The sequence below is a fragment of the Ranitomeya variabilis genome, chromosome 6, assembly GCF_051348905.1.
Source record: "Ranitomeya variabilis isolate aRanVar5 chromosome 6, aRanVar5.hap1, whole genome shotgun sequence".
In the NCBI taxonomy this organism is placed as follows: domain Eukaryota; kingdom Metazoa; phylum Chordata; class Amphibia; order Anura; family Dendrobatidae; genus Ranitomeya; species Ranitomeya variabilis.
In genome coordinates, this window is record NC_135237.1 from 580,704,309 (window position 1) to 580,716,606 (window position 12,298).

The window sequence follows — 12,298 nt, forward strand, 5'->3', positions numbered from 1 at the left end:
GTGTAAAGGGTTCAAAGTGTGTTTTTGGGGTTCAAAAGATTTCTTTTTTGGGGTACATTTTTTCCCCTTCTTCTGTTGAGATGGACCCTGTTAAGGTTCGGGCTATTTGTGACTGGACGCAGCCTACTTCTCTTAAGAGTCTTCAGAAATTCTTGGGCTTTGCTAATTTTTATCGTCGATTTATAGCTGGGTTTTCTGGCGTTGCTAAACCTTTGACTGATTTGACTAGAAAGGGTGCTGATGTTGCGGATTGGTCCCCTGCTGCTGTGGAGGCCTTTCGGGAGCTTAAGCGCCGCTTTTTGTCTGCTCCTGTGTTGCGCCAGCCTGATGTTTCTCTTCCCTTTCAGGTTGAGGTCGATGCTTCCGAGATCGGAGCAGGGGCGGTTTTGTCGCAGAAAAGTTCCGATTGCTCAGTGATGAGACCTTGTGCGTTCTTTTCTCGTAAATTTTCGGCCGCCGAGCGAAACTATGATGTTGGTAATCGGGAGCTTTTGGCCATGAAGTGGGCGTTTGAGGAGTGGCGTCTGTTGTGAATTTGGATTCTGGGCTCCCCCGGTGGCCGCTTGTGGAATTGGACTTGTCATCCTCTTTCCTGTTTCACCTGATTCCATCAGTAGTGGGTGTCGCTATTTAAGCTCATTTCTCTGGTGGTTTCTTGCCGGTCAACAATGTTATCTGATGCCTCTCAGTGCTTGTTCCTGCTTCTAGACAACTACTAGATAAGTTGGACTTTTGTCCATGTTTTGTTTTGCCTATTTGTTCCAGTTCACAGCTGAAGTTTTGTTACTGTGTCTGGAAAGCTCTCGTTGATCAGGGATTGCTACTCTGGCGTTATGAGTTAATGCCAGAGTTTAAGGTAATCTCTGGATGGTGTTTTGTTAGTGTTTTTCTGCTGACCATGAAAGTATACTATCTGTCTTCTGCTATCTAGTAAGCGGACCTCAAATTTGCTAAGACTATTTTCCTGCTGCGTTTGTTGTTTCATCTGAACTCACCGTCATTATATGTGGGGGGCTACTGTCTTCTTTGGAATATTTCTCTAGAGGTGAGCCAGGTCTTATATTTCCCTCTGCTAGCTATTTAGGTCTTAGGCCAGAGCTGGGCATCTAGCGATAAATAGGAAATGCTACCTGGCTATTTCTAGTTGCGCGGCAGGCTTAGTTCATGGTCAGTATAGTTCCATCTTCCGAGAGCTTGTCCCTCTATAGGCTTGCTATGATCTCTGCCTGCAGAGATCATGACAGTTTGACCGGCCTATAAAGTGTTAAAGATTCAGGTTGAGAAAGGAGAGTTATAAGAAGTCTGCTGGAATTTTTTTTTTTTTTTTCCCTCCAGTCTGCCTTGCTGCAGTCTTTTTTCTCTCTCTCCTCCTAATCTCTGTATGGCTCTGTGTGCACCTGACAATAATGGATCTCCAGAGTGTAACTGCGGGTTTGAATAATCTCATCACGAAAGTACAAAATTTACAAGATTTTGTGGTACATGCTCCGGTATCTGAGCCGAGAATTCCTTTGCCGGAGTTCTTCACAGGGAATAGAGCTAGCTTCCAGAATTTCCGAAATAATTGTAAGCTTTATTTGTCCCTGAAGTCTCGTTCAGCTGGAGACCCTGCTCAGCAGGTTAGGATTGTGATTTCCTTGCTCAGGGGTGACCCTCAAGATTGGGCCTTCTCATTGCCAGCAGGGGATCCTGCGTTACGCGATGTGGATGCGTTTTTTCTGGCCTTGGGCTTGCTTTATGAGGAACCTCATTTGGAACTTCAGGCAGAAAAAACTTTGATGGCACTATCTCAGGGGCAAGACGAAGCTGAAGTTTTCTGCCAAAAATTCCGTAAATGGTCTGTGCTTACTCAGTGGAATGAGTGCGCCTTGGCGGCAACTTTCAGAGAAGGTCTCTCTGATGCCGTTAAGGATGTTATGGTGGGGTTCCCTTTGCCTGCAGGTCTGAATGAGTCCATGACAATGGCTATTCAGATTGATAGGCGTCTGCGGGAGCGCAAACCGGTGCACCATCTGGCGGTGTCTATGGAAAAGACGCCAGAAAGTATGCAGTGTGATAGAATTCTGTCCAGGAGCGAGCGACAGAATTTTAGACGGAAGAATGGATTGTGTTTCTATTGTGGGGATTCTACTCATGTTATATCGGCATGCTCTAGGCGTACAAAGAAGCTTGATAAGTCTGTTTCCATTGGCACCATTCAGTCTAAGTTTATTTTGTCTGTAACCCTGATTTGCTCTTTGTCATCCATTGCCACGGACGCCTATGTTGACTCTGGCGCCGCTCTGAGTCTTATGGATTGGTCCTTTGCCAATCGTTGTGGTTTTGATTTAGAGCCTTTGGAGACTCTTATTCCTCTGAAGGGGATTGACTCCACCCCATTGGCTAATAATAAACCACAATACTGGACACAAGTAACCATGCGTATCAATCCGGATCACCAGGAGATTATTCGTTTCCTGGTGCTGTATAATTTACATGACGATTTGGTACTGGGATTGCCATGGTTGCAGTCTCACAACCCAGTCTTGGACTGGAGAGCAATGTCTGTGTTGAGCTGGGGATGTAAGGGTATTCATGGGGACGTACCTTTGGTTTCTATTTCGTCGTCCATTCCCTCTGAAGTCCCTGAGTTCCTCTCTGATTATCAAGACGTCTTTGACGAACCCAAGCTTGGGTCGTTACCTCCGCACCGTGAGTGCGATTGTGCCATAGATTTGATACCGGGTTGTAAATATCCAAAGGGTCGTTTGTTTAATTTGTCTGTGCCGGAACATGCTGCTATGCGGGAATATATAAAGGAGTCTTTGGAAAAGGGACATATTCGTCCATCTTCTTCTCCCTTGGGAGCTGGGTTTTTCTTTGTCTCAAAAAAAGACGGCTCTTTGAGACCATGTATTGATTATCGGCTTCTGAATAAGATCACTGTTAAGTATCAATACCCATTGCCATTGCTTACTGATTTGTTTGCTCGTATAGAGGGTGCTAAGTGGTTCTCTAAAATTGATCTTCGTGGGGCGTATAATTTGGTGCGGATCAGGCAGGGGGATGAGTGGAAGACCGCATTTAATACGCCCGAGGGCCACTTTGAGTATTTGGTCATGCCTTTTGGTCTTTCTAATGCCCCTTCAGTTTTCCAGTCTTTTATGCATGATATTTTCCGCGATTTTCTGGATAAATTTATGATAATATATCTGGATGATATTCTGATTTTTTCTGATGACTGGGACTCTCATGTCCAGCAGGTCAGGAGAGTTTTTCAGGTTCTGCGGTCTAATTCTTTGTGTGTGAAGGGGTCTAAGTGCGTTTTTGGGGTCCAGAAAATTTCCTTTTTGGGGTATATTTTTTCTCCCTCTTCCATTGAGATGGATCCCGTCAAGGTGCAAGCTATTTGTGACTGGACTCAGCCCTCCTCTCTTAAGGGTCTTCAGAGATTTTTGGGCTTTGCCAACTTTTACCGCCGATTTATTGCTGGTTTTTCGGATGTCGTTAAACCACTGACTGATTTGACCAGACAAGGCGCTGATGTTGCTAATTGGTCCCCTCATGCTGTGGAGGCCTTTCAGGAGCTTAAGCGCCGTTTTGCCTCTGCCCCTGTGTTGCGTCAGCCTGATGTGAATCTGCCTTTTCAGGTTGAGGTTGACGCTTCGGAGATCGGAGCTGGGGCAGTGTTGTCGCAGAAAGGTTCCGACTGCTCCGTCATTAGGCCTTGTGCCTTCTTTTCTCGCAAATTTTCGCCCGCAGAGCGGAATTATGATGTTGGGAATCGGGAGCTTTTGGCCATGAAGTGGGCGTTTGAGGAGTGGCGCCATTGGCTCGAGGGGGCTAGGCATCAGGTGGTGGTATTGACTGACCACAAAAATTTGATTTATCTTGAGACTGCCAGACGCCTGAATCCTAGACAGGCGCGCTGGTCTTTATTTTTTTCTCGCTTTAATTTTGTGGTGTCATACCTACCGGGTTCTAAGAATGTTAAGGCAGATGCCCTTTCTAGGAGTTTTGACCCGGACTCTCCTGGTAATTCTGAACCCACAGGTATCCTTAGGGAGGGAGTAATTTTGTCGGCCGTTTCTCCTGATCTGCGGCGGTCCTTGCAAGAGTTTCAGGCGGATAGACCGGATCGTTGTCCGCCTGATAGACTGTTTGTTCCGGATGATTGGACCAGCAGAGTCATCTCTGAGGTACATTCTTCTGCATTGGCAGGTCATCCCGGAATTTTTGGTACCAGGGATTTGGTGGCAAGATCCTTCTGGTGGCCTTCTCTGTCACGAGATGTGCGAGTCTTTGTGCAGTCATGTGACGTTTGTGCTCGGGCCAAGTCTTGTAGTTCTCGGGCTAGCGGACTGCTGTTGCCCTTGCCTATTCCTAAGAGGCCTTGGACACACATCTCGATGGATTTTATTTCAGATCTGCCTGTTTCCCAGAAGATGTCTGTCATCTGGGTGGTCTGTGACCGTTTCTCTAAAATGGTCCATTTGGTTCCTCTGCCCAAGTTGCCTTCTTCTTCTGAGTTGGTTCCTCTGTTTTTTCAGAATGTTGTCCGATTGCACGGTATTCCTGAGAATATTGTTTCTGACAGAGGTACCCAATTTGTGTCTAGATTTTGGCGGGCATTCTGTGCTAGGATGGGCATAGATTTGTCTTTTTCATCTGCTTTTCACCCTCAGACTAATGGCCAGACCGAGCGGACTAATCAGACCCTTGAGACATATCTGAGGTGTTTTGTCTCTGCTGACCAGGATGATTGGGTTGCTTTTTTGCCATTGGCAGAGTTCGCCCTCAATAATCGGGCCAGTTCTTCCACCTTGGTGTCCCCGTTTTTCTGTAATTCGGGGTTTCACCCTCGATTTTCCTCCGGTCAGGTGGAATCCTCGGATTGTCCTGGAGTGGATGCGGTGGTGGAGAGATTGCATCACATCTGGGGGCAGGTTATGGACAATTTGAAGTTGTCCCAGGAGAAGACTCAGCGTTTTGCCAACCGTCATCGTCGTGTTGGTTCTCGGCTTTGTGTTGGAGATTTAGTGTGGTTGTCTTCTCGTTTTGTCCCTATGAGGGTCTCTTCTCCTAAGTTTAAACCTCGGTTCATCGGCCCTTATAGAATATTGGAGATTCTTAATCCTGTTTCTTTCCGTTTGGACCTCCCTGCGTCCTTTTCCATTCATAACGTTTTTCATCGGTCGTTGTTGCGCAGGTATGAGGTACCTGTTGTACCTTCAGTTGAGCCTCCTGCTCCGGTGTTGGTTGAGGGTGAGTTGGAGTACGTTGTGGAGAAAATTTTGGACTCTCGTGTTTCCAGACGGAAACTCCAGTATCTGGTCAACTGGAAGGGTTACGGCCAGGAGGATAATTCTTGGGTCAATGCATCTGATGTTCATGCTTCTGATCTTGTTCGTGCCTTCCATAGGGCTCATCCTGGTCGCCCTGGTGGATCTGGTGAGGGTTCGGTGCCCCCTCCTTGAGGGGGGGGTACTGTTGTGAATTTGGATTCTGGGCTCCCCCGGTGGCCGCTTGTGGAATTGGACTTGTCATCCTCTTTCCTGTTTCACCTGATTCCATCAGTAGTGGGTGTCGCTATTTAAGCTCATTTCTCTGGTGGTTTCTTGCCGGTCAACAATGTTATCTGATGCCTCTCAGTGCTTGTTCCTGCTTCTAGACAACTACTAGATAAGTTGGACTTTTGTCCATGTTTTGTTTTGCCTATTTGTTCCAGTTCACAGCTGAAGTTTTGTTACTGTGTCTGGAAAGCTCTCGTTGATCAGGGATTGCTACTCTGGCGTTATGAGTTAATGCCAGAGTTTAAGGTAATCTCTGGATGGTGTTTTGTTAGTGTTTTTCTGCTGACCATGAAAGTATACTATCTGTCTTCTGCTATCTAGTAAGCGGACCTCAAATTTGCTAAGACTATTTTCCTGCTGCGTTTGTTGTTTCATCTGAACTCACCGTCATTATATGTGGGGGGCTACTGTCTTCTTTGGAATATTTCTCTAGAGGTGAGCCAGGTCTTATATTTCCCTCTGCTAGCTATTTAGGTCTTAGGCCAGAGCTGGGCATCTAGCGATAAATAGGAAATGCTACCTGGCTATTTCTAGTTGCGCGGCAGGCTTAGTTCATGGTCAGTATAGTTCCATCTTCCGAGAGCTTGTCCCTCTATAGGCTTGCTATGATCTCTGCCTGCAGAGATCATGACAGGCGTCATTGGCTTGAGGGTGCCAGACATCAGGTGGTGGTTTTGACTGATCACAAGAATCTGATTTATCTGGAGTCTGCCAGGCGCCTGAATCCTAGACAGGGACGCTGGTCGTTGTTTTTTTCTCGGTTTAATTTTGTGGTCTCATACTTACCGGGTTCTAAAAATGTGAAGGCAGATGCTCTTTCTATGAGTTTTGAGCCTGACTCTCCTGGGGATTCTGAACCTGCTGGTATCCTTAAGGATCGGGTGGTTTTGTCTGCTGTCTCCCCAGACTTGCGACGTGCTTTGCAAGAATTTCAGGCAAATAGACCTGATCGTTGTCCACCTGGTAGACTGTTTGTTCCTGATGATTGGACCAGTAGAGTCATCTCGGAAGTTCATTCTTCTACTCTGGCAGGTCATCCTGGAATTTTTGGTACTAGAGATTTGGTGGCTAGGTCCTTCTGGTGGCCTTCCCTGTCTCGAGATGTGCGTGTTTTTGTGCAGTCTTGTGATGTTTGTGCTCGGGCCAAGCCTTGTTGTTCTAGGGCTAGTGGGTTATTGTTGCCCTTGCCTATTCCGAAGAGGCCTTGGACGCACATCTCTATGGACTTTATCTCGGACCTCCCTGTTTCTCAGAAGATGTCTGTCATCTGGGTGGTGTGTGACCGTTTTTCTAAAATGGTCCATTTGGTGCCATTGCCTAAGTTGCCTTCCTCATCTGAATTGGTCCCTCTGTTTTTTCAAAATGTGGTTCGCCTGCATGGGATTCCGGAAAACATCGTTTCTGACAGGGGAACCCAGTTCGTGTCTAGATTTTGGCGGACATTCTGTTCCAGGTTGGGAATTGATTTGTCTTTTTCGTCTGCATTCCATCCTCAGACTAATGGCCAGACGGAGCGAGCTAATCAAACTTTGGAGACTTATTTGAGGTGTTTTGTGTCTGCGGATCAGGATGACTGGGTTGCCTTTTTGCCGTTGGCAGAGTTTGCTCTTAATAATCGGGCTAGTTCTGCCACTTTGGTTTCCCCTTTCTTTTGCAATTCAGGGTTTCACCCTCGTTTTTCATCTGGTCAGGTGGAATCTTCGGATTGTCCAGGAGTTGATGCTGTGGTGGATCGGTTGCATCGGATTTGGGGACAAGTGGTGGACAATTTGAAGTTGTCCCAGGAGAGGACTCAGCAGTTTGCTAACCGCCGGCGTCGTGTTGGTCCTCGCCTTCGTGTTGGGGACTTGGTGTGGTTGTCTTCCCGTTTTGTCCCTATGAGGGTTTCTTCTCCTAAGTTTAAGCCCCGGTTCATCGGTCCTTATAGAATTTTGGAGATTCTTAACCCTGTGTCCTTTCGTTTGGACCTCCCGGCATCTTTCGCTATCCATAATGTATTCCATCGGTCGTTGTTGCGGAGGTATGAGGTACCGGTGGTTCCTTCTACTGAACCTCCTGCTCCTGTGCTGGTAGGGGGTGAATTGGAGTACGTTGTGGAGAAGATCCTGGACTCCCGTATTTCCAGACGGAGACTTCAGTATCTGGTTAAATCGAAGGGCTATGGTCAAGAAGATAATTCTTGGGTAACTGCCTCTGATGTTCATGCCTCGGATTTGGTTCGTGCCTTTCATAGGGCTCATCCAGATCGTCCTGGTGGCTCTCGTGAGGGTTCGGTGCCCCCTCCTTAAGGGGGGGGGTACTGTTGTGAATCCGCTTTTGGGCTCCCCTGGTGGTTGCTGGTGGTACTGGTGACTTGTGTGTCTTTGCTGTCTCAGTTCACCTGCTCCCATCAGTGTTTGGGAGTTTCCTATTTAGCCTTGCTCTCCAGTCATTTCCTTGCCGGTCATCATTGTAACCAGAGCCTTCGGTTGCATGTTCCTGCTACTAGTCTGCTGATCAGCTAAGTGGACTTTGTCCTTTTGTTTTGTATCTTTTGTCCAGTTTGCAGTTTTATTATTCTTTGTAGCTGGAAGCTCTTGTGGGCTGAAATTGCCACTCCTGTGTCATGAGTTGACACAGGAGTCTTAAAGTAATTTCAGGATGGTTTTTTGATAGGGTTTTCAGTTGACCGTGAAGTCCTCTTTTGTATCCTTCTGCTATCTAGTAAGTGGACCTCTCTTTGCTAAATCTACCTTCATACTGTGTATGTCTTTTCCTCTAAACTCACCGTCATTACATGTGGGGGGCTGCTATCATCTTTTGGGTTATTTCCCTAGAGGTAAGCCAGGTCTGTTCCTTCCTCTACCAGGGGTAGTTAGTCCTCCGGCTGGCGCGTGGCATCTAGGGTTAATCAGGTATGCTCCCTGGCTACTATTAGTTGTGTGGTAGATTTAGCTCACGGTCAGCTCGAGATTCCATCACCCAGAGCTCGTCCGTTATCTTTGTGTTTTGATGTTTCCCTGCCATTGGGAATCATGACAGACAGATAGGACATATTTGATCTCATTAGAATGTCCACGTTAATACGAGATGGATGCTGGGTGTGTTGTGATTTTGACATGTTCTGGAGCAGAGATACAAGCATTAGAAAAACTTGTGGTAAAGCTAGTAAGACCGGAGAGGTAGGATGGACTGGGTAAACCACGGACTGGGTAAACCAACCCCGTTCTGTGATGTCACAGGCTGCAGCTATAGGTTTTTGGCCAGACTCCAGCAAGGGTGAGTCTATCTGCTGGAGCCTATGTGAGCCTGACGTGAAGAGCTGTTCCTACCCATGCATTGGGACAGATGGAAACTCCACTAGCCTGGTTGCCTGCAATGCTTTGAACACATGTAAGTGTTATTCTCATGTAATCCTTGTTTTCTTTTATATAATTACCTTGTACATATTTGCAATTGTCTCATTTGTAACATCTTTGTAAAATATACCTTTTATAAACACTGCCTGAAAATCATTTATGGGGTATAATATTTAATATACCAGATTCGTTCTCCTGTTCTAAAACATACCCTAAGTCTCTTGAAGGGAATTACGCTACTGTTTTGGGTTAGCTTCGGACCCGTTTAATCGAAGCTGGTGGCAGCTTACTGGGTGCACTGTGCCTGTTGGAGGCGTTGTAGCGACGGCGACATTGATAATTATTGTTCCTGCCTGAGCGGGAGTAGTTAAATCACCTCGCTGTAGCGTGCCCAATAGCCAGTACATAGCAGGCAGCCTTTCTGGCGACTAATTACCCTAGGTGCAGTACCGAATCTGACCTGAGAGTAAGGGGGGCGCCAGAGAGCTGCAAGTGTTAAGTGGAACTGTAAGCGGGATAGACACAAATCCCTGCAGTTCATGGTATACTGAAGAGCAGTGGGATACCTAAAATAAGCCCCTGCTGTAAACTAAGAGGTCAATAGCCTTGTGTGTGTTTTTCATCACATTGTAGCAGTGGAGGGATAACTAAGATAAGCCCCCCTGCACATGTGATAGCCGTCTGATGGCCTAAAGTCACCCCGATCCGTGACGTAGGGGTGACGGTCACGGTGTGGATCCCTGACATATTGGTGGAAGCGGTTAGGGGTTCGTGACAAGCGCCGACATATTCCGCAGCACTTTACATTTTAGAGGGGACTTGTACAGACAATAGACATTACAGCATAACAATAAGCACATAAATCAACAGATACTAAGAGGAATGAGGGCCCTGCTCGCAAGCTTACAATCTATGAGGAAAAGGGGAGACACGAGAGGTGGATGGTAACAATTGCTTTCGTTATTCGGACCAGCCATAGTGTAAGGCTCGGGTGTTCATGTAAAGCTGCATGAACCAGTTATCAGCCTAAGTATGTAGCAGTACAGACACAGAGGGCTATTAACTGCATGAAGTGTATGAGAACATGATGCGAGGAACCTGATTATGGTGTAAGTTTTGTGAATGGGCCACACAGGGATAGTTAGGTTAATGTGTTGAGGCGGTATGCCAGTATGAACAAATGTGTTTTTAGGGCACGCTTAAAACTGTTGGGATTGGGGATTAATCGTATTAACCTGGGTAGTGCATTCCAAAAAATTGGAGCAGCACGTGAAAAGTCTTGGAGACAGGAGTGGGAGGTTCTGATTATTGAGGATGTTAATCTGAGGTCATTAGCGGAGCGGAGGGCACGGGTAGGGTGGTAGACTGAGACCAGAGAGGAGATGTAGGGTGGTGCTGAGCCATGGAGTGCTTTGTGGATGAGGGTAGTAGTTTTGTACTGGATTCTGGAGTGGATGGGTAGCCAGTGTAATGACTGGCACAAGGTAGAGGCATCGGGGTAACGGTTGGTGAGGAATATGATCCTGGCTGCAGCATTCAGGACAGATTGGAGCGGGGAGAGTTTGGTAAGAGGGAGGCCGATTAGTAGAGAGTTACAATAGTCCAGATGGGAATGAATAAGTGAGACAGTAAGAGTTTTTACAGAGTCAAAAGTAAGAAAAGGTCAAATTGTAGAAATGTTTTTGAGCTGCAGATAACAAGAGCGAGCCAGTGATCGGATGTGGGGGGTGAATGAAAGCGCGGAATCAAGGATGACCCCAAGGCAGCGGGCATGTTGCTGGGGAGTAATGGTGGAACCACACACGGAGATGGCAATGTCAGGCAAAGGTAGGTTAGTAGAGGGAGAGAACACGAGGAGTTCAGTTTTTGACAGGTTCAGTTTCAGATAGAGGGAGGACATGATGTTAGAGACAGCGGTAAAACAATCACTGGTGTTTTCTAAAAAGGTCGGCGTGATAACAGGAGAAGAGGTGTATAATTGGGTGTCGTCAGCATAGAGATGGTACTGAAACCAAAACTACTGATTGTTTGTCCAATAGGGGCAGTATACAAAGAGAAGAGGAGTGGGCCTGGGACTGATCCTTGAGGAACCCCTACAGTAAGGGGAAGGTGAGAGGAGGAGGAACCAGCAAAAGATACAGTGAAGGAGCATAGGAGGAGAACCAGGAGAGAACGGTGTCCTCGAGGTCGATGAATCGGAGCATAGTGAGGAGGAGCTGATGATCCACAGTGTCGAATGCTGCAGAGAGATCCAGGAGAATTAGCATAGGGTAGTGACCATTAGATTTAGCTGTTAGTAGATCATTAGAGACTTTAGTGCGGGCAGATTCAGTAGAGTGTAAAGATCGGAAACCTGATTGTATGGGGTCGATAAGAGAGTTATTATTATTTATTATTACAGCGCCATTTATTCCATGGCGCTTTACATGTGAGGAGGGGTATACATAATAAAAACAGGTACAATAATCTTGAACAATACAAGTCATAACTGGTATAGAAGGAGAGAGGACCCTGCCCGCGAGGGCTCACAATCTACAAGGGATGGGTGAGGATACAGTAGGTGAGGATAGAGCTAGTCGTGCAGCAGTTTGGTTGATCGGTGGTTACTGCAGGTTGTAGGCTTGTCGGAAGAGGTGGGTCTTCAGGCTCTTTTTCAAGGTTTTGATGGTAGGTAAGAGTCTGATATGTTGTGGTAGAGAGTTCCAGAGTAGGGGTGATGCGCGAGAGAAATCTTGTATGCGATTGTGGGAAGAGGAGATAAGAGGGGAGTAGAGAAGGAGATCTTGTGAGGATCGGAGGTTGCGTGCAGGAAAGTACTGGGAGACGAGGTCACAGATGTATGGAGGAGACAGGTTGTGGATGGCTTTGTATGTCATGATTAGGGTTTTGTACTGGAGTCTCTGGGTAATGGGGAGCCGGTGAAGGGATTGACAGAGGGGAGAGGCCGGGGAATAGCAGGGGGACAGGTGGATTTGTCGGGCAGCAGAGTTTAGAATAGATTGGAGGGGTGCGAGAGTGTTAGAGGGGAGGCCACAGAGCAGGAGGTTACAGTAGTCTAGGCGGGAGATGATTAGGGCATGGATTAGGGTTTTTGACGACTCTTGGTTTAGGAATGTACGGATCCGTGAAATATTTTTGAGTTGAAGGCGGCAGGAAGTGGAAAGGGCTTGGATATGTGGTTTGAAGGAGAGATCAGTGTCAAGGATTACCCCAAGACAGCGAGCTTGTGGGACTGGGCAGCCGTTTACTGTAATGGATAGGTTCGTGGGGGGGTCACGTGAGATGAGGGAAAGATGATCTATTCTGTTTTGTCCATGTTAAGTTTTAGAAATCTAGCGGAGAAGAAGGATGAAATTGTGGACAGACATTGAGGGATTCTGGTTAGTAGGGAGGTGATATCTGGTCCAG

General features: G+C 46.9%; 1 protein-coding gene across 7 annotated transcripts in view; it reads right to left on the reverse strand.

The window, feature by feature from the left end:
- Positions 1-12,298, reverse strand: part of LOC143783165 (kinesin-like protein KIFC3) — a 314,549-nt gene that overhangs the window by 26,595 nt on the left and 275,656 nt on the right. The window lies entirely within an intron of this gene.